Source organism: Amblyomma americanum, chromosome 2 (assembly GCF_052857255.1).
Source record: "Amblyomma americanum isolate KBUSLIRL-KWMA chromosome 2, ASM5285725v1, whole genome shotgun sequence".
Lineage (NCBI taxonomy): Eukaryota > Metazoa > Arthropoda > Arachnida > Ixodida > Ixodidae > Amblyomma > Amblyomma americanum.
The window spans coordinates 221,650,465-221,678,092 of NC_135498.1; the positions used below are offsets into that span (position 1 = coordinate 221,650,465).

The window sequence follows — 27,628 nt, forward strand, 5'->3', positions numbered from 1 at the left end:
CTCGTGGGTATTGATGTTTATTTGGTGTACGCGAACCTTGAGAGTGGGTTCGGATCCCACCGGCGGCATGGTTGTTTCTTCTGCTGCTTTATATAAGCAATTTTCTTTAAGCGATTTATTAATCTAAGTAATATTATCCCACTGATAAGCATAACACATTTTTAAAAAATAACGTTCCCCTATGCACCTCGGTTTCGGTGACTGTTGGCTCCCTTCATAAGTTTGTCTAACGGGCCCCTCATTTACTTTACCTTGTCTGCTAATAGCTTAACGAGGGTCTCGGTTCTGGCAGTCTTGATGCCACAGGTTGCTTAAGAGGGCTCTCGCACAGTTTCCGCCCTTGCCGTTAGATGACGTTCCACGTCACGCTCGCGGTAATACAGGACGTGCCTCGTCCGCCGCTATGGTCGAGGGTTTCGCTGGTGAACACTCTCAAGGTTCGCGTACACCAAATAAACATAAATACCCACGAGAGCAGCAGATTGGACAGCCGTCGCCGTAGCTCAGTTGGTAAGAGCACCGGACGCGATATTCGGAGGTTGTGGGTTCGGATCCCACCGGCGGCATGGTTGTTTTTTCTGCTGCATTATATAAGTAATTTTCTTTAAACCGATTGATTGGCACTACAAAAAAAAAAGATTAAAAACATTCCCCTATACCCCTTGGTTTCGGTGACTGTTTGCTTCCTTAATATGTTTATCAAACGAGCCCCTCATTTCCTTTACCTTGCCTGCTAATAGCTTAACGGGGGTCTCGGTTCTGGCAGTCTTGTTGCCATAGGTAGCATAAGAGGGCTCTCGCACAGTTTCCGCCCTCGCCGTTAGATGACGTTCCACGTCACGCTCGCGGTAATACAGGACGTGCTACGTCCGCCGCTATGGTCGGGGGTGGCGCTGGTGAATACTCTCAAGGTTCGCTTACACCAAATAAACATGAATACCCACGAGAGCAGCAGATTGGACAGCCGTCGCCGTAGCTCAGTTGGTAAGAGCACCGGACGCGATATTCGGAGATCGTGGGTTCGGATCCCACCGGCGGCATGGTTGTTTTTCCTGCTGCTTTATATAAGTAATTTTCTTTAAGCGATTTATTAATCTAAGTAATATTATCCCACTGATAAGCATAACACATTAAAAAAATAACGTTCCCCTATGCACCTTGGTTTCGGTGACTGTTGGCTCCCTTCATAAGTTTGTCTAACGGGCCCCTCATTTACTTTTCCTTATCTGCTAATAGCTTAACGAGAGTCTCGGTTCTGGCAGTCTTGATGCCACAGGTTGCTTAAGAGGGCTCTCGCACAGTTTCCGCCCTCGCCGTTAGATGACGTTCCACGTCACGCTCGCGGTAATACAGGACGTGTGTGGCGTTATCGATCCTCGTGTGATAGTATCTATCGTAGAAAGTGCACGTGTACTCTTGTGATGCTCGGCGCATGCGTGACGTACTCAGTGTCTGTATATATACTTGTCAGGTTGCAATAAACGGGGGGCTCTTTTCCTTTGGCCATGGGCCTGGGGGCCACGCATTAGTCTTCGTCGATGTGTCGTCCTGCGAAACACCACATGGTGTCATAAGTGGTTGTCCAGATTATACGGAACCCACGGCAGACGGAAGGTTACCGCCTGTGGCCGGCCGCCAGCAGCATCGTTTACCAGCCGGATAACAGCCCAGAAAATGTCGGAAGAAACGAAGGTTTCGTCTCAGCCTTTTTTGGTGCAGCCGCCAGCGAGCTTCAACTTCGACAAGACGTCCGAGTGGCCTGGGTGGATACAAGAATTCGATGACTACCGATTCGCCTCAGGACTTAATGGGCGAACTCAAGAGGCTCAGGTGCGTACGTTGCTGTACGCGATGGGACGACAGGCACGCAACATTTTCAAGACTTTCAACTTGTCCGAGGAAGATTCGAAGAAATACGACGTGGTGAAGACACAGTTCGACACCCATTTTGTCGCCACAAGGAACTTAGTCTACGAAAGTGCGTGCTTCCATCGCCGCCACCAAGAACCAGGCGAGTTTGTAGATCAGTATGTTACAGAGTTACATACGCTGGCCGATAGATGCGACTACGGGAAGGTGAAGAAAGAGCGGATGATTCTCGACCGGTTTGTAGTTGGACTTGTGGGGTTCGACATGGGGAGATAAGTACGTTCTCCCCACTCAATCGCGGCTGACACGGTTCAAAGCCGCCCGAACCCCACCCCGTGATCGCGTACGCTACCGAGCGCTCGCCGACCACGGCGGGCCTTGCTCTGGGGGAACAAAGGAACGACACATTGGCTGACACAAACAGGCATTTATTGCTACAGCAACAATAACGCCAGCTAGCAACAAGGCACGCTAATGAATCGAGGTCGTCCGACTCACCAGCAAGGTTCCGAGCGAATGTTCGCCCGCGCTAGGGCAAGGGATATAAACTCCGCAGGCCGGACGGGACGAGTACGGGAGCCTGTCTCCCCGTCGCTTCGTCGCCCCGCCGGCGAAGAGCGGAGCCGCGAGCGACGCGTCCGTTCGCGGCGATTATCCCAGCCGAAGCGACCCCATCTCCCGCGGGCGGGCTTCAGCAGTCTCCCGCGCAGCGACGCTGGCGCCCTCTCTTGCCAGTTAATGTAACTGACAAGGGAACGCGTTCATCCTCGGGGTGAGACTGCTGCTGCACGGTGCCTCGCGGGAAAGCAAACTCAGGGGGCTGCAGGGCAGGTCCCCACAGACTACGGGACGCAAAGTTGTCGGAAGCTCTTCAAATGGATGCAGCGCTGACTCTAAAAAGTGCTCTCACCAAGGCACGCTTGAAAGAAGCTGTGCAGCAACAGCAGCAGGATCTTCGGAGCGTGGTGGACCGCGAAGAGCATGAATTCCTGACGAGAGCCGAAGTCGACATTGTTCATAGGCGGACACCGAACCGGAGACGTCCGGATCACCAGACGTGTGCCGCTGCGGTAGGGGCCCTCATTCGAGGTCGTCGTGCCCGGCCAGAGGAGCACTGTGCTACGTGTGCCAGCGCCGGGGACATTTCGCAGCTGTGTGCTCACGGACACACAGGACGACGGAACCAGAAGCATGGCCTTCAGAGGTAGGCATCCGCAGTCCTCGGGGTGAGCAACCGAACATGAACTGTGTGACATTTTCCGTGGGAGATTTGGCTGTGTCATCTGCAAAGGCTCGCTTTGTTCAGATTGCTATCAATGGTGCAGTTGTTTCGGCGAAAGTTGACACGGGAGCCGAGGTAAATGTTGTCCCAGGGTCGTTTCCAGCGCTGCCAAAGGTACTACAGCCTACTGATGTTATTCTGATGGGACCAGGCGGTGACAGGTTGAACTTGAAGGGAAAATTTACTGCCGACATTCTGTGGAAGCGTGCTTCCTTTTGACAGGATGTTTTCGTTGTCGATTCGGTGAGCAATGTGATTCTTGGCTTACCCGCAATACAAGCCCTGGGAATAGTTAAATTTGTGGACGAAGCATCAGTTCATCAGGTAGTGCAGACGCGTTTTGGTTCCTTGTTCCGTGGTCTGGGGACCATGAAAGGCGAATACTCTATTCGTCTTAAACCAGATGCCGTGCCGTATGCCATTCACACTGCTCGTCGCATGCCCATCCCGCTGCGAGACGGCGTAAAACAAGAGCTGGAAAAGAATGGGGTCATTCGTAAAGTTCAAGGGCCTACGGAGTGGTGTGCTGGCATAGTGCCCGTCTTGAAGCCGTCAGGAAAAGTGCGAATATGCGCGGACCTGACTCAACTGAACAAATCGGTGCAACGCGAACGGTTTGTGCTCCCCACTGTTGACGAGACACTCGGGTTGCTCAGCGGTGCCGTCAAGTTTTCCAAACTCGACGCAAACTCGGGTTTCCATCAAGTGAGGTTAGCAAAGGAATGCCAGCCGCTCACAACCTTCATTACTCCGTTTGGCCGTTATTGCTTTGAGCGGCTACCCTTTGGCATAACTTCGGCTCCGGAGTATTTCCAAAACCAAATGTGCAAGATTCTTGAGGGAATTCCGGGCGTCGTGAACTTAATGGACGATGTCCTTGTCTTTGACTCTACTCAGAAGGAACACGACGAAAGGTTGTTTCGCACCTTGGAACGCTTGGCCGAAAACGGTGTGACCCTAAACAAAGAAAAGTGCCAGTTCAGTGTAAAAGAGCTTTGTTTTCTGGGGTGCCGCGTGAGCCAAGGTGGCATACGCCCGGATCCAGCGAAGGTTCGCGCAATTGCAGATCTAAAGCCGCCATCGAACGTTGCAGAAATGCGCAGATTTTTAGGTCTTGCCAATCATTGTTCACGATTCATTCCAGACTTGTCTGAGCAAACGACGCCTTTGCGTCAACTGCTGCAAAAGAACACAGAGTGAGTCTGGGCAGCGCCTCAGCAGATAGTTTTTGATAGAGTGAAGAGTTCTATCTGCTCAGATAGGTGTATGGCTAAGTTTGATGCACAACGTCCAACGATTATTTCTGCAGATGCTTCGTCGTATGGCCTAGGAGCAGTTTTACTGCAAGTACAACCGAATAAAGAAAAGCGGCCAGTGGTTTTCGTCTCAAGGTCATTGACACCAACTGAGATGCGCTATGCGCAAATTGAAAAGGAGTCTTTAGCTATAACATGGGCCGCGGAACGTCTCGAAAGCTATGTGCGTGGACTGCACGTCACTGTGGAAACAGACCACAACCAATTGGTTGCTTTGCTAGGAAAGACTCCGCTTGATCTGGTTCCGCCTCGCATTCAAAGGTTCAGAATGCGGCTAATGCGGTTCAGCTTTGAGGTGCAGTATGTCCCGGGCAAAAATCTCGAAATAGCTGATGCACTCTCCAGAACACCAGTGGCAAACCAAAAGACGAAGAACCTTCTTTCGGTCCATGAAGTCAACTGTTACGTTGCCGGCGTGTTATCTGAGTTGAGCGAGTCGCAGCACTTCGGGCTAGTAGCCGAAGAACAGGCGAAGGACGAGACTTGTCGTACGTTGTGTCGCTACGTCCGTGAGGGGTGGCCTAGTCTACATTCGTTATCTGCCGTTTTGAGGCCCTATTGGCAGGATCGCGCCGTTTTGAGCGTATGTAAAGGTGTCCTCATGCACGGCACTCGCATTGTTGTGCCACACTGCCTTAGAAGCAGAATGTTAAAACTGCTTCATGAGGGCCACCAGGGTGTTGTAAGGTGTAGAGCAAGGGCAAGGGAGTCCGTGTGGTGGCCAGGTTTAAGCGCTCAGCTTGCGGTATTCATTGCCGACTGCCGCACATGTTCCCAATTTCGCTTCCAGCCGTGCGAGCCAATGATCCCGACCGAGACACCTTTTCGGCCATGGCAAAGGGTTGCCGCGGATGTCTGCCATGTGAAGAAAGGCTGTAACTACTTGCTCATAGTTGATTACTTATCTCGATTTCCAGAATTGTGTCCGCTGACCTCTCTTAGCAGCACAGAAGTTATCATTTTAAGAAGGTGTTTTCTACTCACGGTATACCGGAAACGCTGGTAACCGATAACGGTGCTCAATTTGTCAGCCAAGAGTTCAGCCAGTTCGCGAACTGTTATGGATTCAAACGTGTGAGGTGCAGCCCTAGGTACCCGCAGGCAAATGGGGAGGTAGAAAGAATGGTATAAACTGTGAAAGAGCTGTTGCTAAAATCTGGTGACCTACATCTGGCCTTGTTAGCATACAGGGACACGCCGGGACCCCTAGGAAAAACGCCAGCAGAGCTACTCATGGGGCGGCGCCTTCGCACTACCTTGCCGCTCCACCCAAAGAAGCTGGCACCCAAGACCCCCAATCTCAAAGAAGCACGGGAAAAAGACGCGGCTTTCAGGGAGACTCAGCGGCAAAATTATGATCGCCGGCATGCTGCCCGACATATGTTCCCGTTGGTGCCAGGTGATTCTGTTTGGGTCAAGGACTACAGGCGAAAAGGTGTGGTGCTTCAGCGCGCAAAGCGGCCACGCCCGTATATTGTGGTTTTGGAGAGCGGGGGCCAGATTGAACGAAACCGGCGAGCGCTAATCAAGCAGGCGCCAAACAGAGGCTCGGATTCCAAGGACGGGGAGTATGAATTTCTGTCTAGCCTAGGCGGTACAGAGGAGGACGGAAACTCTGTTTCTATTGAACAAACTGTCCCAGACGGTCCCGAGGAGAACGGAACCGAAGCTCTCCCAAGTGATCCGTTGCAGCCGCCGCCGGAAACCTCTTCGCCTGCGGCGCAGGGTGAACATGTCACACGCTTTGGTCGAAAAGTAAGAAAGCCGGAACGGTACGGTATTTGTGAATGACACTCATGGAACCGCTTCCAGTGAATAGTTGTTGTATTTCGTTTTGCAAGTTGCTGCTTTAGTTTCCTCAAAGGAAAAGGGAAGATGTGGCGTTATCGATCCTCGTGTGATAGTATCTATCGTAGCAAGTGCACGTGTACTCTTGTGATGCTCGGCGCATGCGTGACGTACTCAGTGTCTGTATATGTACTTGTCAGGTTGCAATAAACGGGGGGGGGGGGGGGGGGGCTCTTTTCCTTTGGCCATGGGCCTGGGGGCCACGCATTAGTCTTCGTCGATGTGTCGTCCTGCGAAACACCACACGCCGCTATGGTCGAGGGGGGCGCTGGTGAACACTCTCAAGGTTCGCGTACACCAAATAAACATAAATACCCACGAGAGCAGCAGATTGGACAGCCTTCGCCGTAGCTCAGTTGGTAAGAGCACCGGACGCGATATTCGGAGGTCGTGGGTTCGGATCCCACCGTCGGCATGGTTGTTTTTTCTGCTGCTTTATATAAGTAATTTTCTTTAAGTGATTTATTAATATAAGTAATATTATCTCACTGATAAGCATAACACATTAAAAAAAAAAACGTTCCCCTATGCACCTTGGTTTCGGTGACTGTTGGCTCCCTTCATAAGTTTGTCTAACGGGCCCCTCATTTACTTTACCTTGTCTGCTAATAGCTTAACGAGGGTCTCGGTTCTGGCAGTCTTGATGCCACAGGTTGCTTAAGAGGGCTCTCGCACAGTTTCCGCCCTCGCCGTTAGATGACGTTCCACGTCATGCTCGCGGTAATACAGGACGTGCTACGTCCGCCGCTATGGTCGGGGGTGGCGCTGGCGAACCCTCTCAAGGTTCGCTTACACCAAATAAACATAAATACCCACGAGAGCAGCAGATTGGATAGCCGTCGCCGTAGCTCAGTTGGTAAGAGCACCGGACGCGATATTCCGAGGTCGTGGGTTCGGATCCCACCGGCGGCATGGTTGTTTTTTCTGCTGCTTTATAAGTAATTTTCATTAAGCGATTTATTAATTTAAGTAATATTATTCCACTGATAAGCACAACGCATTTAAAGAAAATAACGTTCCCCTTTGCACCTTGGTTTCGGTGACTGTTGGCTCCCTTCATAAGTATATATATATATATATATATATATATATATATATATATATATATATATATATATATATATATATATATATATATATATATATATATAAAGAGTTTTAATGAAGCTTGATTTTTGTTGGTGTCCTTTAATGAGCTATATTTATGCATGCCTTCTTTTAGTACTTGCCAAAAGTCATTTGTTCTTGTTTTCTTTCACCAAAGAGGTACAAACTGTGTGATATGTTTCTCAGTTCCTAATTTGATTTTAAGATATTTTTGGTAATCTTGTTTCAAATGTGATAACCTTCAGTTTTAATGATGCCAGCTTTTTGTTAGAGTCTTTTAATGACCTATATTTATGCGTTTTCTTGTATTACTTGCCGAAGTCATTTATTTTGCTTGAATGGAGGTACAAACTATGTGATATGTATCCCAGTTCCTAATTTGATTTTAAGATTTTTGATAATCTTGTTTCAGATATGTGGTAATCGGAAATTTTAATGACATCTGCTTTTTGTTGATGTCTTTTAATGAACGATATTAATGCGTGCTTTCTTTTAGTACTTGCGAAAGGTCATTTGTTTTCTTTCACCAGAAATATACAAACTGTGTGATCTGTTTCTCAGTCCTAATTTGATTTTAACATTTTTGATAATCTTGTTTCAGATATGTGATAACCTGGAATTTTAATGACATCTGCTTTTTGTGGGTGTCTTTTAATGAACTATACTTATGCATATTTTCTTTTAGTATTTGCTAAAGGTTATTTGTTTTCGTTCACCAGAGAGGTACAAACTATGTGATATGTGCCGCAGTTCCTAATTTGATTTTAAGATATTTTTGGTAATCTTGTTTCAAATAAGTGACAACCTTCAGTTTTAATGATACCAGCTTTTTGTTGGTGTCTTTTAATTAACTGTATTTAAGCATGCTTTCTTTTTATTACTTACCAAAGGGTGACATTTTTTTTTGCTTGACCGGAGAGGTACAAACAGTGGTGCGTTTATCTGATGTGAAAACAACAGCAATCACATTAATAATCAGGGGTCCTCCTGACAGTTTGACGTCTGCACTCCTTTGTGTTGGTCTAAAACACATTTATATTTCTTGTATGTGGTTTCTGAGACAAATAAAATAGAGGACCTACATTCTAAACACGGCTGTATAATGTATTTATTTATCACATTACCCACAGCGCCTGCCTTTAGGCATTACACTGGGGGAGAGAGAGTTACAACATAGTCATACAACATAGTGGCAGGGAAAAAATACTCACGGAAAATAAATTGCAGTATAATTTGATACAAACAAGCACAAGCATAAAATTACAGCAGCGCAGGAAAAGATTCATTAGATTTTCTTGAAACGACTTCCTGGGGCAACTTAGTCCATTCATTTATTGTTTTTGGAAAAAAATGGCATTTTCATTAAATCAATTGTGCATTTCATTTCTTTTACTTTAAAAGCGTGGTCCCTTCTTTCAGATATATAGTCTGGTGGAAATAATGGTCACGGTCAATACCTGTTTTAGAATGGTATATTGTTTGGAAGAATTTCTGCCTAAGTGCATATCTGCGTCCCTGCAGTGAAACCCATCCGAAAGGCTTCTGCGCTGCTGACACACTGAAATTTCTGCTGTAAGTATTTGAAACAAAATGGACAGCCAGGATTTGGGACTTTTCTAATTTATCAATATTTTTAGTTTCAGGGCCCCATACTGTGCACGCATACTCCAGTATAGGCCTTACGTTAGTTGTGTATAGCAGTTCTTTACTTTGTAAAGGAAAACGCTTGGAATTCCTGCATAAGAAACTCAAAATTCGACCTGCTTTTGCAGTTATGTCATTGATGTGCCTATTCCAACATAGATCACTACTTAAATACACACTGAGATATTTGTATTCGGTGACGGACAACAAATTCACGGAGTAAATGCTGTAAAGAAAATTACAAGGTGATCTTTTCTTAGTAAAACACATATGGAGACTTTTCCGGAGATTAATAGTGACGCCCAATTTATCATATAATTTAGAAATTCTGTCAAGGTCACATTGCAAAGCACCACGGTCAGCAAGATCGGAAACATTTCGGTACAAAACACAGTCATCTGCGAACAGCCTCAATGTAGACGATATAGAAGCGAAGATGTCATTTATAAAAATTACAAATAAAAGTGGTCCCAGAACTGACCCTTGTGGTACAGTCGCAAGTAAAAAATATTAGCGCAAATCACTGGCGATCAGAATTTGTATATCTCACCATGCGGCGCTGTGGTTTGCAGACCTGCCTATCGGGCCGTTTACATATTTGCAGCATAGGGTAGACGGAAGGAAGTAAGCTTTATGAAGCGTGCCATTGCCCGAGCGTCGAAGTGCCGACCCTATGTGACTATGCATGCGGCATTTATTTTGGCTCGGTTATCATGAGCAAAGATGGATTCTTTTTGATTAGTTTTTTATGTCCGTGATGGTTTGTCAAAAGGAACTCGCTCGGGATGACGGAACTGCTTTTAGCCTGTATTACACAAGCTCTAAAAACAGAGTTTATTTGCTCGATGGAACTAACTCACACAAGTCACTTTGTTGGGAAAGTGTAGTAACATTATTAACAGGAGCACTATCACATCAATTCAGGAAAAGAAGTGAGGAGGACAGCCAGCTCGCTGTCGTGATGCGAGAGCAAACGCCTCGTTGCTCTAATGGCGTGCATAGGCCCCACCGACCCTCACAACGCTTTGAAGGCGCTCAGGGAAGGCGTCAAACAGGTCTTGCAAGGTCAGGAAGAGCCTGGAGCCTGCTCCATTCCTCTTGAACAGCCGCCCAAAGAATATCTGGCGATGAATCGTGCCGCTGCCTTATAGCTGGTTGCCTTTTCATTAACCCCCATATATTTTCAATTATATTCAAATCTGCTCCTTTGGGAGGCCATGGCAACTCATGGATGCAAAGCTGTTCAAGCAGTTACCAAGCGCAGCGCTGCTAAGGCTGCTCGCAAAAATAACTGCCAAACAAGCAAAAAAAAAAACAACAGCTATCCTACTTTCACCCGCTGCCTGCGGCAGGAAGGCTGCGCTAAAAAAAAAGAGAGCGAGAGCGAGGCAGAAAAATAAATTTTACGGGGCCATGACAGTCCGCTGAACCCCCCCTAATACTGTAGAATGGGAACGGCCCGGCACTCTCGTTACCAGCCTCTTCGTCACCCGCAGCGCCACGCGTTGTCATTCCGGCGCTCCGTCATGTGTGCTAATCTCTTTTACTCGTCACTGTACTCCTGACGTTACAGCAACTTCGTCGGATATTTCACCACTAACCACCGCCCTTAGGTTTCTTAAATGAGGATCCGCTTTGATCCATGTTATACTTTACTGCTAATGTTATACAATGATAATTTTTCTAGTAATGAAGTATGTGGTACAACGTGAAACGCTTTCATAAAATCGAGAAACACGCACTCAATAGAAACTCCTTTATCTAAAGAACTAGCTATATCATGGGCAAGTTCAGTTAAGTGTGTGACACATGAAACACTACGAAACCCATGTTGGTTATTATTTATGAAGGAAAAATTATTTGGATGGCGTACAATGTTTGTAAAAAATACATGCTCCAAAGCCTTGCAAACTGCACTTGTGAGGGACACTGGGAGATAATTTGAAACCAGATTACGTGGCCATGATTAATGAATCGGCACAACATACGCCATTTTCCAATCATTGGGCAAATCACTGTCTTCAAGTGATTTTGAACACCACTCGGTTAATGCATGCATAGTAGGACTGTTCAAGATACGAGTGAAAAAAAAAAAAACAGTGGTAGTACTAGTATGTCTGCACAAACTGCAAAATGCAATAATACTTTGGTTTCAAGCAGGTGATGCATGCTACAAAAGCAGAACTGTTTTCAGCACTAAAGATGACAGTGTAGCCGCCGCAGTGGCTCAGTGGTTATGGCGCTCGCCTGCTGACCCGGAAGACGCGGGTTCGATCCCGGCCGCGGCGCTTGAATTTCGATGGCGGCGAAATTCTAGAGGCCCATGTGCTGTGCGATGTCAGTGCAAGTTAACGAACCCGAGGTGGTCGAAATTTCCGCAGGCCGTCACTACGGCATCCCCCATAGCTTGAGTCGCTTTGGGACGTTAAACTCCATTAACGAAAACACACCAAAAGATGACAGAGAACACATTAACACAGAACAGGCGCGAACTGCGAAGTGAAGAGTATTGCCGAGCCAAGCTTTCTCTGACAACCACTCATTGCCAGATACAATCCACAACTTAAGGAACTAGGCAGTACACAGGATTCCACATGATATATCAGAAGCAAGATGTGGCGCACACAGTCGCATATACTATGAGGACTATCATGATAGTCTGTCTGAAGCAGAGCACATCTCAAGCCTATTCAGTCCAAAGACACCGTACTAGGCCTGTTATTCGTCAGTGGTGCAGGCAGGAGCTTATTGGTTTATATTCTTTTTATGGCAGCTCCACCATACTATATGTAGTTCAGTTGTCACCAAGACCAGGAAAGCAGTCATTATTGTACAGCCAAATAAAATAATCCCAAGACTGCTGAGATACTGAAAGCATTAATGATTTTTCAGGCTACTAAGAACAAATGCCTTTTGCCTGAGTATTGCTTGTTGTGGTGCTCTTCACATAAGTGGCTGTGCAAAATGGACGAGCTTGATATAATGTGTGGGATCTTCTTTGCTGTCTACTTCCACAAGATGCAAGTTGTAAGTAATAAATGCCGTGAGAAGTTGCTTAACAACAAAATTCTGTTGACACTTCATGCCTATCCTATGTTACTGTGCTCATCGTTCCGGTCTTCTGTGCTAACAATTTTCTGCCAAATGCACTTTAGTGTTCGAACCCGACCGCAGTGGCTGCGTTTCGATGGAGGCGAAATGCTAAGGCGCCCATGTGCTGTGCAATGCCAGGCACGTTAAAGATCCCCAGGTGTTGAAATTATTCCGGAGCCCTCCACCCTCTTCCTTTATTATTTCACTCCCTCCTTTATCCCTTCCTTTACGTGCAGTTCAGGTGTCCACCGATATGTAAGACAGATACTGCGCCATTTAGTTTCCCCAAAAACCAATTTTCATTTTCACTTTAGCGAAAGCTGCTTGTGCGAATCGGGAATTTATGGGCTAAATAATTGCTCAGGCAGTCTCTTACGTCAAACTGTTGAGTGCCTGCATAAGGCCTGCTGACGGGCTGCGGAAAGTCTTCCGATTCAGTAGCTGAAACAATGGCACCCCAGAAGTCCTCATAGGTTTCTGAATGCTGCTCACAAAAGTTGTGCAGCACGCATGCTGTGAGGGCAACGGTAGGCACAAACTTATAATTTATGTCTGTGCGCTTAAGTAAAACGCGCCAACGCCCCTTTAACCTGCCAAATGCCTGCTCTACAACATTCCTCCCAGTGCTGTGGTACACGCCGGCTGCCCTTTGGCAACAGCTGGTCGTTGTTCTTGTATAGTTTCGACATCTTGAATGCTGTCGAGTCAAGCGCACCGCCTGGCGCAAGGAATGAAATGCTGCGAAACCTGAATGCAGAAAAAATGGGATGCACGTCAAGACAAAGAAGCTTTTGAAGGCTATCACATACACCATCTATTAGGTGCTATAGCACTGGTGCAAAATAAATGCAACAAGATTTTATGTCAATTGCACCAAAAGGAAGCAAAATTAGGGAGCAAAACAATGTCGAAAATGGAATAGAAGTAATTACAAAATATCTTGAAAAAGCAAAAACAAACTACAGACCACTCTGAATTGCATTCTAAAAACTTTTCGGTGCCACTGTCACGAAATGTGCCAGTGGGCACATCCACAGGAGCTGTGTTGAGCTCCTTTCTGCCATCTTTATATATTTTTTTGCTATAGCTATGAACCTAATTGCAAATTATCCATGTGTTGCATTCATATAGCTTATTTATATTTAGGTGCCAAAAAGTTAGTACAAGATTAAAAGAAATAGTTCACAAGCAAACTATACAACACTGCCAGACTGCTTGGCGGCAAGTGTGCTGAAAGTCTGTTGCGGGGTTTTAAAGGAAAATAGATTACATATGGATGTCCCACAGTTTAAATAGAATAAGATACATGCACTACAGTACCAACAAATGGATGCCATGTTAGCCAATCATGACAAGCATATCTTGGGAGAGGTCCTAGCACAAAAGAATGTCAAGTTTGATAATTCGTGATGCCTGTCCTTGCGCACAAGCACAACAAAATAATTATCTAGCTTTGAATTTCAGAGTACTTAGTGTGAAACACTTAATCAGCATGCTTCATTACTGTTTTTCATAAGTTATCAGTTATTGCCGTTGCATACAAGCAGCAAGAAAGCTTAGTTCCATTAATGAATAAACAAATACAGTCCACGGTCCTACACTACTGCCTGTATTTTGTAGGATGCCCACATTTTGCGGTTAATGAAGCCACTGTACCCTTTTTGCAGTGATGGGAATATGAGTGCCATCAAAGGCACCACATATCTGTGGGATGTGGCACTTCTCGGAGAACCTCCTGCCAATCATTGTGGCCTCTTCAGTTGATGGCAGGTACATATATTTGTTTGCAAGGGGTCTTTTTACAGTACTGCAGAAAAGGTACACAAATTTCTGCACAGTGCTTTTGTGAATTCCAAACTGACTTGCTACAACTCTGTACTCACAACAGCTAGCCAGTTTGTGCAGTGCAATTGCAATTCTTTTGTCAACTGGCACTGGCTCTCGAACGTAATTACATTCTGGTGACATAAATGGAGCAAGGGCAGCAACCAATTCACATAAATTTGCCCGTGACATTCTGAAGTTTTCTTTCCATTCTCCATAATCAAAGTTGGAGCAAACAACATTCTCCCACCAATCACTGCTTCTGTTCTTCATCCACATGCGCCGCTTTGGTGGTGGTGCCAGGGATTCCAGTCCTGCAAGATACCTGGTGTTATAAATTTGGCACGCACTTTTTTTAACTACCTTTTCATGAATATGCAGGAACTGCAGACTAGTGCGTGGATATCACAGTCCTAAACAACGAGTGGCACAAAAGATGCCACGATGCTACATAAGGTATTGGAAAGCATGAACTCTGTTGCTTGATTTTGAGTATTTCCAATTCACTTGCTGCTGGCTTTTAGTGCAGTTATTAAAAGCAATCATCGAAAACAGAGGATTGCATATTTCTTTAGGTTACTCCGCCGTTATGAAGCTAATGAACATATGCAGCACTTACCAAAATCCTGCTACGTTATATAATTACTTTTACGCACATCTGCTTGCATCCTGCTAACCTATGAAAACCAAGAAGCAATTTATGAAAACCTCGTGATTGATGAACCGTCATAAAATAACGATGTTTAATATTACGTAATGCGAACACCTGCAGCCGTGTCACCATGCTGTTGAGCACTACACCAAATACAGGAGAACGTATTCCCGTAACAGCGCAGTGCATGTTTCGTAACGAGCTGCATCGCCTCTGTAAAAGCAACCCAGCAACGGGGTTACCTTTTCAGCCACCTTACGGCACACCTACTGAGCGAAAAGTACCGAAAGGTGAGTACAGGGGTTCTCCTGACCTTGCACAGAATTAGAGCTCAAGGTCTGCCATAAGTGTCATGCTACTCGGCTAAGATGCAAAACCCGTTGATCGGTTATTATTAGAAAAACGGCACTTCTGCGCTAAATTTTTCGTCTCACACCCCACCGTTAAAACTCATGCAGCCTACTGTATTCGAGATATGTATCTTGCGACTTTAGGAATGCCACATCATCCGCTATATTAGTTTCTGCACAACAGGATTAGCGAGGACTGGCGTAGAAGAATAGATGCTAACCATACATGACGGCGACTTCGTGGACGGGCCAGCCGGCGGTGAGCGGTGTTCGGCTGTTTGACATACTCCGTAAACGTTGGCAACGAGCCCGGTAATGAATCACCGCGGCAGAGAGCAGCACATTATGAACGCTTATCCATGACATCAAAAGGGTCATGAAATAAACCTGATGGAGATAGACGCGTTGTGCGTTGCGAGCGGAGAGGAGGACGAAACGGCTGAACACTTGATACTTTTCTTTAAAGGGCTTCACCCTACAGTGGAAAGCAGCGGGGCTGATTTATCCAAGGCATTGGGGTTTAAGGACAGTGAAGGGAAAGTAAATTTTAAGCGGGTAGAAGTAACCAAGTTATCTGATCTGTAACCAGGCAATCTGGTTGGAGGCTAAAATCAAGACAAGAGTAAAATTTCACATGTCATGGCTAGGTGGCTTGAACCACCACGCGATTTAAAGGGTTCAGCCTTCTCCATCCATCCATTGGCCGAGTGTGACAACGGGAAAATGCGCCGAGATCGGCGGTACCGGCCGTGGCCGAGGGAGACTTCCGCGGGCCGCGACAGCGAGAGGACGTAAGGAAAATAAATACCTCCAATCTTTTCTCGTTGTTGACGCCATCTTGCCCCGTCAGCCGCACGGCCAAGGTTAAAATCAAGGGTTGCAGATCTAGCATCCAGCTACTTTGGGAGAACCCAATAAACGTTTGGCTCCGGCAGAGCTTCTTGTTCCGTGTTTTGTTCTTGTTCGCATTTCCGCTGTGCCGTCGTGAGAACGGCCGCGCGTGGTTGGCGATGCGGGGAGCTCGGAGCTCGCGGCCGAGACCTCATAGGAGGCTCAACGGCCTGGTAAGAACCCCACAGCTGGCGCCTCAACGTTCTTCTCAAGCGCAGACGCGCTCGAGCAACTCGCTCCCGGCCAACATGGCGGATCCGCAGTGTACACTGCCTGACCTGATGCAGCTCACAGAGGTTGTCCAGGGGTCTAGGGAACGCCCTGCCCAAGGCACAGCAGCAGCGGACTCAACTCGACGGACGGGACGGCACATCGCCACAAGCGCGACGTGTGCGACACCGTGTGCGAACTCCGCCAGACACCACGGTACCAGCACGCCAAATGTTGGCGTCCATTCATCTTAGAAACGTGAGGGTTCGGGTTAGTGGGTAGTCAACATGAGGATCCATAGCGCACACAATTGAGGGGACACATCACGAGCGCTAAGCTTCCGCTGATAGAACTTTATTTGGCGCTGACAGCCTTATAATGATCACGTAAGGTACAGGTATAGCCTACGACAATGATTATCTTGTCAAAGTCATGATGTACGTGTCAAAGGAAGAGATAAAAAAGAATAAAAACCACCAATCAAGGAAAGACATAGCTTTCTTAGATTCAAGGGGTGGACGATAGTGTGAAACTTGCTCACTGATTGGCGGTTTTTATTGTTTTTTTATCTCTTCCTTTGACACATCATGACTTTGACAAGATAATCATTGTTGTAGGTTATACCTGTACCTTACGTAATCTTTATAAGGCTGTCAGAGCCAAATAAAGTTCATTCAGTGCAGGTTTAGCGCTCGTGTTGAGTCCCCTCAATTGTGTGCGCTATGGATCCTCATGTCCATTCATCATCGGCGCGTGCCGCCTGGGCACAACGGACACAGCGCCCTTCGTTTCACAGCTGTCAAACGGCACAACCGAGACCGCGCCAAATGCGACGACGCCACCGCTCATCACGGCTCCTGACAGCGAGGCACCCACAAACGCGAAAAATGTCGCTGAAGCCCAGGCTAGCACGTTACAGCAAGCGCTGCAATCTGCATAGCCCAGCCCGCGGATCGGAACTCCGATCCCCAAGTACAGTGGCTACAGCGATCAAACGAGCGCCAACCACTTTTTGCTGGCTCTCGTCCAGTACGGTCAGACAACTGGCACGAGTGAGCGCGATATGCTTCGGAGAGTGATCCCCGTTGCGCTAGTCGATCAGGCCGCTCGGTGGCACCGGTTGGTCGGCCACACCGCTTGCACGATGGCCGATTTGCGCAGGATGTTCAGGGAGGAGTTCCCGGCTTACGACTACCAGCTGCGGATGCGGCGGGAGTTGGAACTGTGCACGCAAGCACCTCACGAACCTCTGGTCGAGTACGTCAGGGCGATGCAGGAGCTATACCACTACTCCGATCCTGGAGTTTCAAATGCGGAACAAGTGGAAAGGTTAGTCCGACAGAGCCACCCCACGTTTGTTCTCTATCTGCGGGGAAATCGCTGCGGAGACTAGAACGGCTAGCTGTGGAAGCGCGCCGGGTACAGGCCGAAATCTCGGCAGCCCGCGCGTATCGGCCCCCACTACCTCCATCAGAATCACTGGAGCCCAGCTTCGCCTGGAAAGGCAGCACGCGCCCACGAAACGAATCCGCTCGGGCACCGGCTCGGTTCTCGGGAGAAGGCGGGCTTTTCGAAGTCACGGATCGTGCCTTGGATGCATACTCACTGAGGGAAACAGAGGCCACACGGTCGGGAATCTGGTCAGCCTCACGCCAACCTCTCGACAGAGATTTGCAAGCTCGGTCAAACGATCGCGAAGGGGTTACGGCTCCAGACGGACAGCGTCATCGGGTGGAAATACCGGTTCGCGACGTGCTCACGGATCGCCGTGCGTGACAGCAGCCTCGTCCGTCGCTTCTCAATGCACGGAACTCAGTGCGTTGCTTCAGCTGTGGCCAAGCGAGTCACATTGCACGTGCGTGCTCTACCTGGCAGGGAAACAAGGCAGGCCGCCGGTAGTGGCCCCGGCGGCAGCGGCGGAACCGGGCGATGCAGCCGCAATCGCGCCCCCTTCGCTGTTCAGGGTCGGAACGCCGAGCAGTGCGAGTGCTCCGTTCATAGAACTTGCAATCGCAGGATTTACATTCAAAGCACTGCTCGACACTGCGCAAGTCGCTCATCGAAGACGAAGTCGTCTCTCATCTGGGAAGGAACGGTATTCCGCTTAAGAAAGCCCAACCTGCCCTCCAACTCGCGCGCGGAGAGTTGGGCTCTGGTGGTGACGACCGCGCTTCATTCACCTGCCTGGACTCACGGTCTCCGCCATCCTCGGACGAGATTTATTGGCCAAATCGGGAATCGTGGTTGACATCGCCAACGGCGGCTACCGGGAAAGCCGGTTCACGCCACTCAAGCCGTTCGCTACCGCGGCCGCTTGGCTGCTCGAATGCAAAAAGCCGAAGTGGAGGGGAGGAATGCCTCTGTAACGTGATGTGTGTCGAACTAAGGAACGGAGGCAACTACATGGTGGCAGGAACAAGAAGCACCCCGTAGGGTTTATTGGTACGCCTTTATATAGATGATGGGGCGGGGCACCGGCACGACATGATAAGGCAGTCAGTGCGCTTTAACGATAATGCATATAGTGCACGCCCGATACAGCCTCTAGAGAGACCAGCGCCCCCCCCCCCCCCCCCCCCCCTTCCCAGCCGCTGGAGTCTGTGGCTGCGGCCTGTCCCCGCGCTAAGATAAAGCAGTCCTCTGATCGCTGGCTGGCTGAAGTTCGCGATGCAACTAAAGCGGGCCAAGAAAATTCTGTAACCATATAAGCTGGCTGGGTAAAGCGAATCACCGAAAGCAGGAACAGATTCACGATGCCGAGGGAAAATGTTTAGAGGGAGAAGTAGCTGTGAACGACATTTCATCTGTTATAGCTGAGTCATTTAGGAAAGACGATAGGGTAATCACCCCAAATGAGGGAGCAACACAGGAGAGCACAATAGAAAACAGCGTAGAACTGACCAATCTTAACTGGAAAAAGACGGAAGCAAATATTCCAAGATGTACGTCCGCAGCGATAGACGAAATTCGAATCAAGCAAATTAATGAACTTGGCCCAAGTGGGAAGGAAACGCTGATAAGAGCTTTGGATGCAGCCATAACATATAAGCAAATTCCGCACAGCTGGAAACAGGGTAAAATGAATTTGATTTATAAAGGGAAAGACGATAAGACGAACATAAACTCCTTCCTACCGATTACGATAACATTAGTTAAATACAGGCTGGCGATGCAGGCGGTGAAAATAAAAATGCAGTCATGGATAGAAAGTAATAGAATACTCGGAGAAGTTCAGAACGGGTTCAGAAGTGGTAGGCGCTTAGATGATAGCCTGTTCGTGCTTACCCAGTGCATAGAAATAGCTAAGGCGGAAAACAGACCTGTATTTAGACTTCCTGGACCTAAGCGGTGCATACGACAACGTGAACAGGGAACTCCTGTGGAACATATTAAAAGGTGAAGGTGTCGGTGATGAGGTAATTGATTTTCTACCGGAAATATATCGAGAAAATGAAGTTGAAATAACATGGGAAGGAATTAAGAGTACAACTGTCGAGGTACACAACGGATTAAGGCAAGGTTGTCCTCTATCACCGCTGCTGTTCATCATTCTTTATATGATAGGTATGGAAAGAAGGCTACAAGGAAGCAATCTAGGTTATGAACGTACAGATTAGGCAGAAAGGTTGTTAAGCAACGACTACCGTGTTTAATATATGCGGACAATATTGTACTGTTAGTGATAGCCAGCAAGATTTGCAAACTTTGGCTAATTGCTGTGGAGACGAAGAAGACAGTCTAGGTTTCAGTTTTAGCGCAACGAAGTCAGGTGTGATGGTTTTCAACGGTACAACTGATCAGGAGCTTACAATACAAGGCCATGAAATACACCGAGTGGCCGGATACAAATATCTCGTGGTATGGGTAAATGAAGGGCAGATGTACACGAAAAAGCACAAAGTCTCTCATAGCAAAAGGGCGAAGAGATGCCGGAATAATGAAACATAGGGCATTGTGGGGGTACAACAGGTATGAAGTACTGAGAGGTATTTGGAAAGGAATAATGGTGCCGGGGTTTACTTTCGGAAATACGGTTCTATGCTTAAGGGCTGAAGTTCAGTCGCGATTAGAAGAAAATCAGAGAGCTCTTAGAAGATTAGCACTAGGTATCCACGGAAAAACCACAAACGAGGCACTACAGGGGCATGTGGGCTGGGCAACGTTCGAAGCACGGGAAGCTCAGAGTAAAATACTATACGAAGAACGCCCGAAGAAATTTGACGGTAACAGGTGGGCAGCTAAGGTATTTAAATACCTATACTAAAAGAGCTTTGACTCACAGTGGCGGAAACGAACTAGAAAGCTGACCAGTAAGTTTGCCAGACACGAGGATGGAGAAGAGCATTAAACGACAAGTTAAAAACGTCGAAGGTAAAAATAGGACAGATTCAATGGAAAAGAACCATAGTGTAGAACTATATCAATACTGAAAAAGGCAGATCAGGAGGGAAACGTTTTATGATAACTCAAGAGGCAGTGCCCTCCTCTTTGAAGCTAGGTCAGGGTGTCTTCGAACGCGCAGCTACAAAAAGAAATTTAACGAAGATGACACATGCGCTGTGGGGTAAATCTGTAGAAACAATAGAACACCTCATTCTAAAATGTGATGGTATCCATTCCGACGTCGATGCAGGCACAGTCACTCTTCCTGAGGCCCTAGGGTTTACAGATAACAATAGTCAGGTAAATAAATTTGCAGTGTAAATTTAGCAAAAAGCGATTGGAGGGTTGGTGGCTCAAAAGCAGAAGGTGAAATAAGTTTAAAAGTTTAGGAAGACGTATTTTAAAGAAAATGGCGAAATTTATTAACAACTTACAGCAGAGTTAAACAAAAATAAAGGGAAAAAACAGCATGGTTGCAACTACCACTGCCCCATTTCAAAGGGGACGCTCCTGCCTTCGATATATCCACCGGTGATGGTATCCATCCCGATGTCGATGCCGGCACAGTCACTTTTCCTGAGACCCTAGGGTTTAGCGATGACAAAAGTAATGTAAATAGATCTGCGGTGGAAATTAGCAAAAAGCGAAGAGGTATTTAAAGAAAATGGCGAATTTTAATAAGTACAACACAGTTAAACAAAAATAATGGAAAAAAGCTGAGCATGGTGGCAACTGCCATCACCCCGTTTCAAAGGGGACGCTCCTACCATCCATCCATCCATCCATCCATCCATCCATCCATCCATCCATCCATCCATCCATCCATCCATCCATCCATCCATCCATCCATCCATCCATCCATCCATCCATCCATCCATCCATCCATCCATCCATCCATCCATCCATCCATCCATCCATCCATCCATCCATCCATCCATCCATCCATCCATCCATCCATCCATCCATCCATCCATCCATCCATCCATCCATCCATCCATCCATCCATCCATCCATCCATCCATCCATCCATCCATCCATCCATCCATCCATCCATCCATCCATCCATCCATCCATCCATCCATCCATCCATCCATCCATCCATCCATCCATCCATCCATCCATCCATCCATCCATCCATCCATCCATCCATCCATCCATCCATCCATCCATCCATCCATCCATCCATCCATCCATCCATCCATCCATCCATCCATCCATCCATCCATCCATCCATCCATCCATCCATCCATCCATCCATCCATCCATCCATCCATCCATCCATCCATCCATCCATCCATCCATCCATCCATCCATCCATCCATCCATCCATCCATCCATCCATCCATCCATCCATCCATCCATCCATCCATCCATCCATCCATCCATCCATCCATCCATCCATCCATCCATCCATCCATCCATCCATCCATCCATCCATCCATCCATCCATCCATCCATCCATCCATCCATCCATCCATCCATCCATCCATCCATCCATCCATCCATCCATCCATCCATCCATCCATCCATCCATCCATCCATCCATCCATCCATCCATCCATCCATCCATCCATCCATCCATCCATCCATCCATCCATCCATCCATCCATCCATCCATCCATCCATCCATCCATCCATCCATCCATCCATCCATCCATCCATCCATCCATCCATCCATCCATCCATCCATCCATCCATCCATCCATCCATCCATCCATCCATCCATCCATCCATCCATCCATCCATCCATCCATCCATCCATCCATCCATCCATCCATCCATCCATCCATCCATCCATCCATCCATCCATCCATCCATCCATCCATCCATCCATCCATCCATCCATCCATCCATCCATCCATCCATCCATCCATCCATCCATCCATCCATCCATCCATCCATCCATCCATCCATCCATCCATCCATCCATCCATCCATCCATCCATCCATCCATCCATCCATCCATCCATCCATCCATCCATCCATCCATCCATCCATCCATCCATCCATCCATCCATCCATCCATCCATCCATCCATCCATCCATCCATCCATCCATCCATCCATCCATCCACCCACACACCCATCCATCCATCCATCCATCCATCCATCCATCCATCCATCCATCCATCCATCCATCCATCCATCCATCCATCCATCCATCCATCGGTACCAGACCCTAACGAAATCTCGAAGCGTGATGAGTAAGAGTTGACGCTCTTAAAATCTCCCTCGATTGCACGCGCATCTCGTTGCTGTGATGGTTCCCATCGAGAGAGCATTCAGCAGAGGAGAGCTTATCAAAGCTCAGCAGGAATACTAGTACTGTCGGAGGTTGGTCGCCGCTCTCAGTGAAAAGACAGACCGCCCGACGAATCCAGTCAAAGGGTGCTCGGAAATCGCCGATAACACGGTAGGCGTACGCGCCGCGGTGGCTCAGTCGTTAGGGTGCTCCGCTACTGATCCAGAGTACCCGGGTTCAAACCCGACCGCGGCGGCCGCGTTTCGACGGAGGCGAAACGCAAAGACGCCCGTGTGCTGTGCGATGTCAGTGCACGATAAAGATCCCCAGCCCATCACTACGGCACCTCTTCCTTCCTTTGCTCTTTCAGTCCCTCCTTTATTCCTTCCCTTACGGCGCGGTTCAGGCGTCCGCCGATATGTGAGACAGATACTGCGCCATTTCTTTTACCCAACAACCAATTTCGTGGGCTCAAGCTCTAGTGCAGCTTGCAGTGCTACTGGTGACCTCGAGAGTTTCCTGCTTGATGACTTCGGAGCTTTGTTGAAATACGCGCCAGGCAAAGAGGACCCAAACGAGGGCATCAAAACCGTCATCCCGCACCAGCTGAGGCAAGCCGTAATGCAGCATTACCACGATCCGGACGGCCATGGGAGTGCGTCAAAGACATGGAAGAAACTATGTCGGTTCGCTACCTGAACTGGAATGAAGGTTGAAGTACGTAAGTACGTACAGTACTCACGGATTGAAATAGGACATTCGGAGCGCTAGCCTTGCAGTGCCACGCAGGCATGTGGTAAACCACAGGCCGGCTGATTGGCTACTGGAAGGAACAATTCTGCTTTGTAGATGTTCTCCCTCTCACGCCATACCACAATGCACCACCTTGGTTCCATGAGCGTCTACGGGCGGCGCTCCATGAAGCGACGGCCACGCGCTCCGAATGTCCTATTTCAATCCGTGAGTACTGTACATACCTGTCATGTCTGCCAGGAGAGAAATTCGAGAGGGCGGAGGCCACCAGCCGATCGTGAGCAGAAAGCCATGGGACCAAAGCGTGCCACCTGATCGTGGTTAAAGAATGCAGCGCGAAAAGACAATGACAAACGAAGAAGTGGACAGGACTGGCGCTGCCGCGCAGCAAAAGAGGTGACAGATTTGTGCTAGTGGTCACTTGCCACTTCAGCCAGATCGCTGAACTCAACCGCTGCGGAAACCCACTACGAAGGGGATCCTGGCGAGAATCTCAGGATTATTCTGCCGTTTTGGATTCCCCGACCGGTTGATCACCGGCAATGCATCGTACTTCACGTCAAAGGTTTTCCGTGACGCGTGCGCAGCAATGGGAGTACGGCAGCAGAAAACGACGTGCTATCATCCGCAGTCCAATGTGACAGAGCGTCGCAATCGCAATGTGAAACCATTGCTCTGGGCATACGCCCGGACGCACAGCGACTGGGACGAGCTTTTCGACGCCATCACCTTCGCACTGCGAACGAGCGAAAACCACTCTACGAGCATCACGCCGACTTTACTGATGTTAGGGAGAGAGTTAAAAACGCCAAGGAAACTATCCTTGCCAAAAGGAGGGATGCTGCTCCAGCCGAGACAGCAGCTGCCGACTACGCGCGGCGTGTGCGAGAACGCATAGAAAACGCAGTGAAGGTGGCCAGCCGCAATCGCGCGAGAGCCAGGGCGAGCCAGAAGGCGGCCTCTGATCGAGTGCATCAGGACTTGGAATTTCAAGTGGGAGTTGGGCTCTCAAACGCAACTACGCGCTCAGCTTTGCGAGCACAGGATTTGCGGGAAGCCTCGCGCCCAAATGGGTCGGCCCATTCACCGTTGCTGAGAATCTCTCGAAATTGAATTACAATCTGATGAATCCGAACACGGCTCGACTCACCGGGCCCATCCACGTAGCTAGGGAACTAAAAAGGTACTTCCAAAGGGAAGTTGCCGTGGAGAGGGGAGTCCGGTCACGCGATATCGCGGGGAAAGGGCTCTGACCTGAACGCATTCCTACACAATACCTGCAGCAAGCGAAAGCACTGCTAAAAGGGGACTCACTGGGCGAAGGTGGCCCGCGCCATGCCGGAGGCGAATTCGCGGACGAAGGACGGAGGGAGCCCGGGAGATTGCATCCACCGGCGCCAGGGACGACCAATGTCGCAAGGACGTCAAAGGAGTTCAAAATTCCCAGGATGGGGCCGCGCGATGACGTCGACAACCACTGCTCCTCGGACGAAGCGTGACTTGACCAAATGGCAAGTTACGCCGGGATTAGAAGCAAACGGAAGAGCCCATGGGGAGCGTGAATGCGTTTGCCAGAGGACACTGCGGATGACGGTCGTCAGCTCACAGTGACCGCGACGCTCACTTCCAACTCCCACGCAACCACCACGCAGTCACCTCAAGAAACACCGCTGGAGCGGTCACGTGGACCACCGGCGGCAAGGGCTCGACGACAATGGCGAGGAAGAAGACCCGACCAGCCGGCGTCGCGGCCCCACACAGGACGACAGCCGCGACCGCGGCAGCACGGAGGCCGCGGAGCGGCTGCCTCACCCCCCGGATCAGGCAGCCGGGCACCCAGGACCCGCTCCGGCCGGGACAGCCGGATCCCGTCGTCGGTCCGTCGCCTCTTGGACCCAAGGCCGGCGCCACCCCGCTCCTATGTGAGCGTGGCGCTGTGGGATGGCCAGCTGCGAGTGGAGGCGGGCCTGGCGCGGGAGCGGGTCCCCAGCATTTTTCGCGGCGGCACCATCCAGGACCTCCTGACGGCGCACGCAGCCGCCGTGATGCCACCGAATCCGGCAGCCACGTACTCACTGGAGGGCAGGGGTTCACCGGTCAAACGGTGCGCCCACGTTGCCTCCGGCTACCACCAGCCGTACCTGGAGGGAGGCGATCCTCGACGCCGAGGTGGTGCGGGCCCGGATGTCCCTCGTCCCTGTGTCCGCGGCCAGGTTGCTTCGGGTGAGATCGCCCCATCCGCATGTAGCCCCGAGCCCTGGTCGCACAGGCCGGGCCGGGGAACGAGCCTCTAGCCACGCCACCCTCCCCAGGAACACCACCCCAAGAGCACGATGACATCGGGGCGATGGTAATCGACCTCGATGTGCTGGGAGATTTGTAGCGGCAAACAATAGACTTTAATGAGACCATTGCAGTCTACCGTCCCCTGAACTGAGGAGACGTTCGGTCTTTGGGGAGGAGGGCAGTGGGAATTTCGGAATGCCGTATCCTTCGCTGGCCGGCGAGGCGCGCCGTGGAGACGCAGGAAACGGACGCTTTCCTCCTTCCCCAGGTGCGAGCCACCAGAAGATTGGCTCGAGAGCGCTGCGCAGCCCCCTTCCCCAAACCAGGCACAAGCGCGCACCGCCAGGCGCCGCCGAAGGGGTCGCTGGTTGGCCGAAAGTGACAACGTGCAAGTGCGCCAAGATCGGCGGGTACCGGCCGTGGCCGAAGGAGACGACAGCGGCCGCCACAGCGAGAAGACGTCAGGTAAATCAAATCAAATCTTCATTTCCATCATGCACATAACAGATGGAGGACCACGAAAAAAAAAGCTGCTAGTAGGCGGCTTGACGAACTCTTCGCACCTTCCCTCCATGTTGTCGCCATCTTGCCCCGTCAGCCGCATGACCAAGCCACACGGCAAGGGTCGCACATCAAGCAGCTGCAGCTATTTTGGGAGAACCCAATAAACGTTTGGGCCACGGGCGAAGCGTCCTGTTCCGTGTGTGACTTTATTGACATTTCCGCTGTGCCGCCGTGACAACGGCCGCGCATGATCTGCACCGGGAGCTCGGAATTCGCGGCCGAGACCTCAAAGGAAGCTCAATGGCCTGGTAAGAACTCCCACAGTGGTGTCTCCCCTCTTATCCGTGTTCGTTTTCGCGCTGTGTGAATGAAAGCACTTTTGTTGGCTTCTGTTCTTATTTCCGTCGCTACGCCCGGAATTTCGCGTCCATCGCTGCGCCCTTGACCAGACTTCTCGACACTGATCCCGCAATTTCTGGCTTGTCTTACTAGTTTGACAAAGCCTTCTCTCTGCGAGCTCTTCTCACCACTCCGCCCATACTACGCCATTTTGACCCCAATGCTACCACTGATGTGCACACAGATGCCAGCGGTGTCGGCCTCGGCGCAGTGCTCATTCAACGCAAGGACGAGGTAAACGAATAAGTCGTCTGTTATGTCAGAAGCCCCTACGCTGACGGGTCGTCCCCCCCCCCCCCCCCGCATATTGTCCTGGGAGCGGTTATCTCCGTGGGAAGTATAGGGAATTTACTGGGGCGTGACGCCCACGCTGCTGCTACTGTTGCTGACAGGAAGAAAGAATTAAAGGAAAGTGCACCGGCCTGCCTACTGGCTCAAGCCGAGCCACGCTCACTGCGCGTGCTGAAAGTAGGAGACTTAAAGGATAGGAGAGGAAAGGAAAGATATAAAGAAAAGGCGCGCGCTATTTAATAGGTCCCGGGCCGATCCCAGAGGCAGTGCAATACAGGGCCGACCCGTGCCAGAGTGCGTCTTGCACTCCGCCATATTCCGCGCTTAGGGTGCCTCGATGACAGCTACCCGCGCTAATCCTTTCGGCTCCGGTACCGGCTCATCCTCTGTGGACCGGCCGTGCACGAGGGGTAAAACGGCGAAAGTGCATCGCGCATTCCGGACGCTGCCCAAAGCCTTGGGAAAGCGGGAGGAGAACCCCGAACTGTCTTGGCAGATTCGCAGGGGGCCGACGACCTTTTCCCGCTGAAGAAATTCCTTTGCTGTCAGCGGAGACGGCAAATCTGATGCGTGGCGCCTCGATGGAATGCACATGCAGCGAGCTGCGTACGCGTTCCAGGTGGTACGGGGTCCACTGAGTCGGGCTCTAGTGAGCCCTGGGCTCACTGGGCTCACTTGTACATAC

The 27,628-nt window shown here is 49.4% G+C and overlaps 1 pseudogene; it reads left to right on the forward strand.

Annotated features, from left to right (window-relative positions):
• The first annotated feature begins 1,674 nt into the window (after window positions 1-1,674).
• LOC144120380 (uncharacterized) lies at window positions 1,675-3,370 on the forward strand (annotated as a pseudogene).
• The last annotated feature ends 24,258 nt before the right edge of the window (window positions 3,371-27,628 follow it).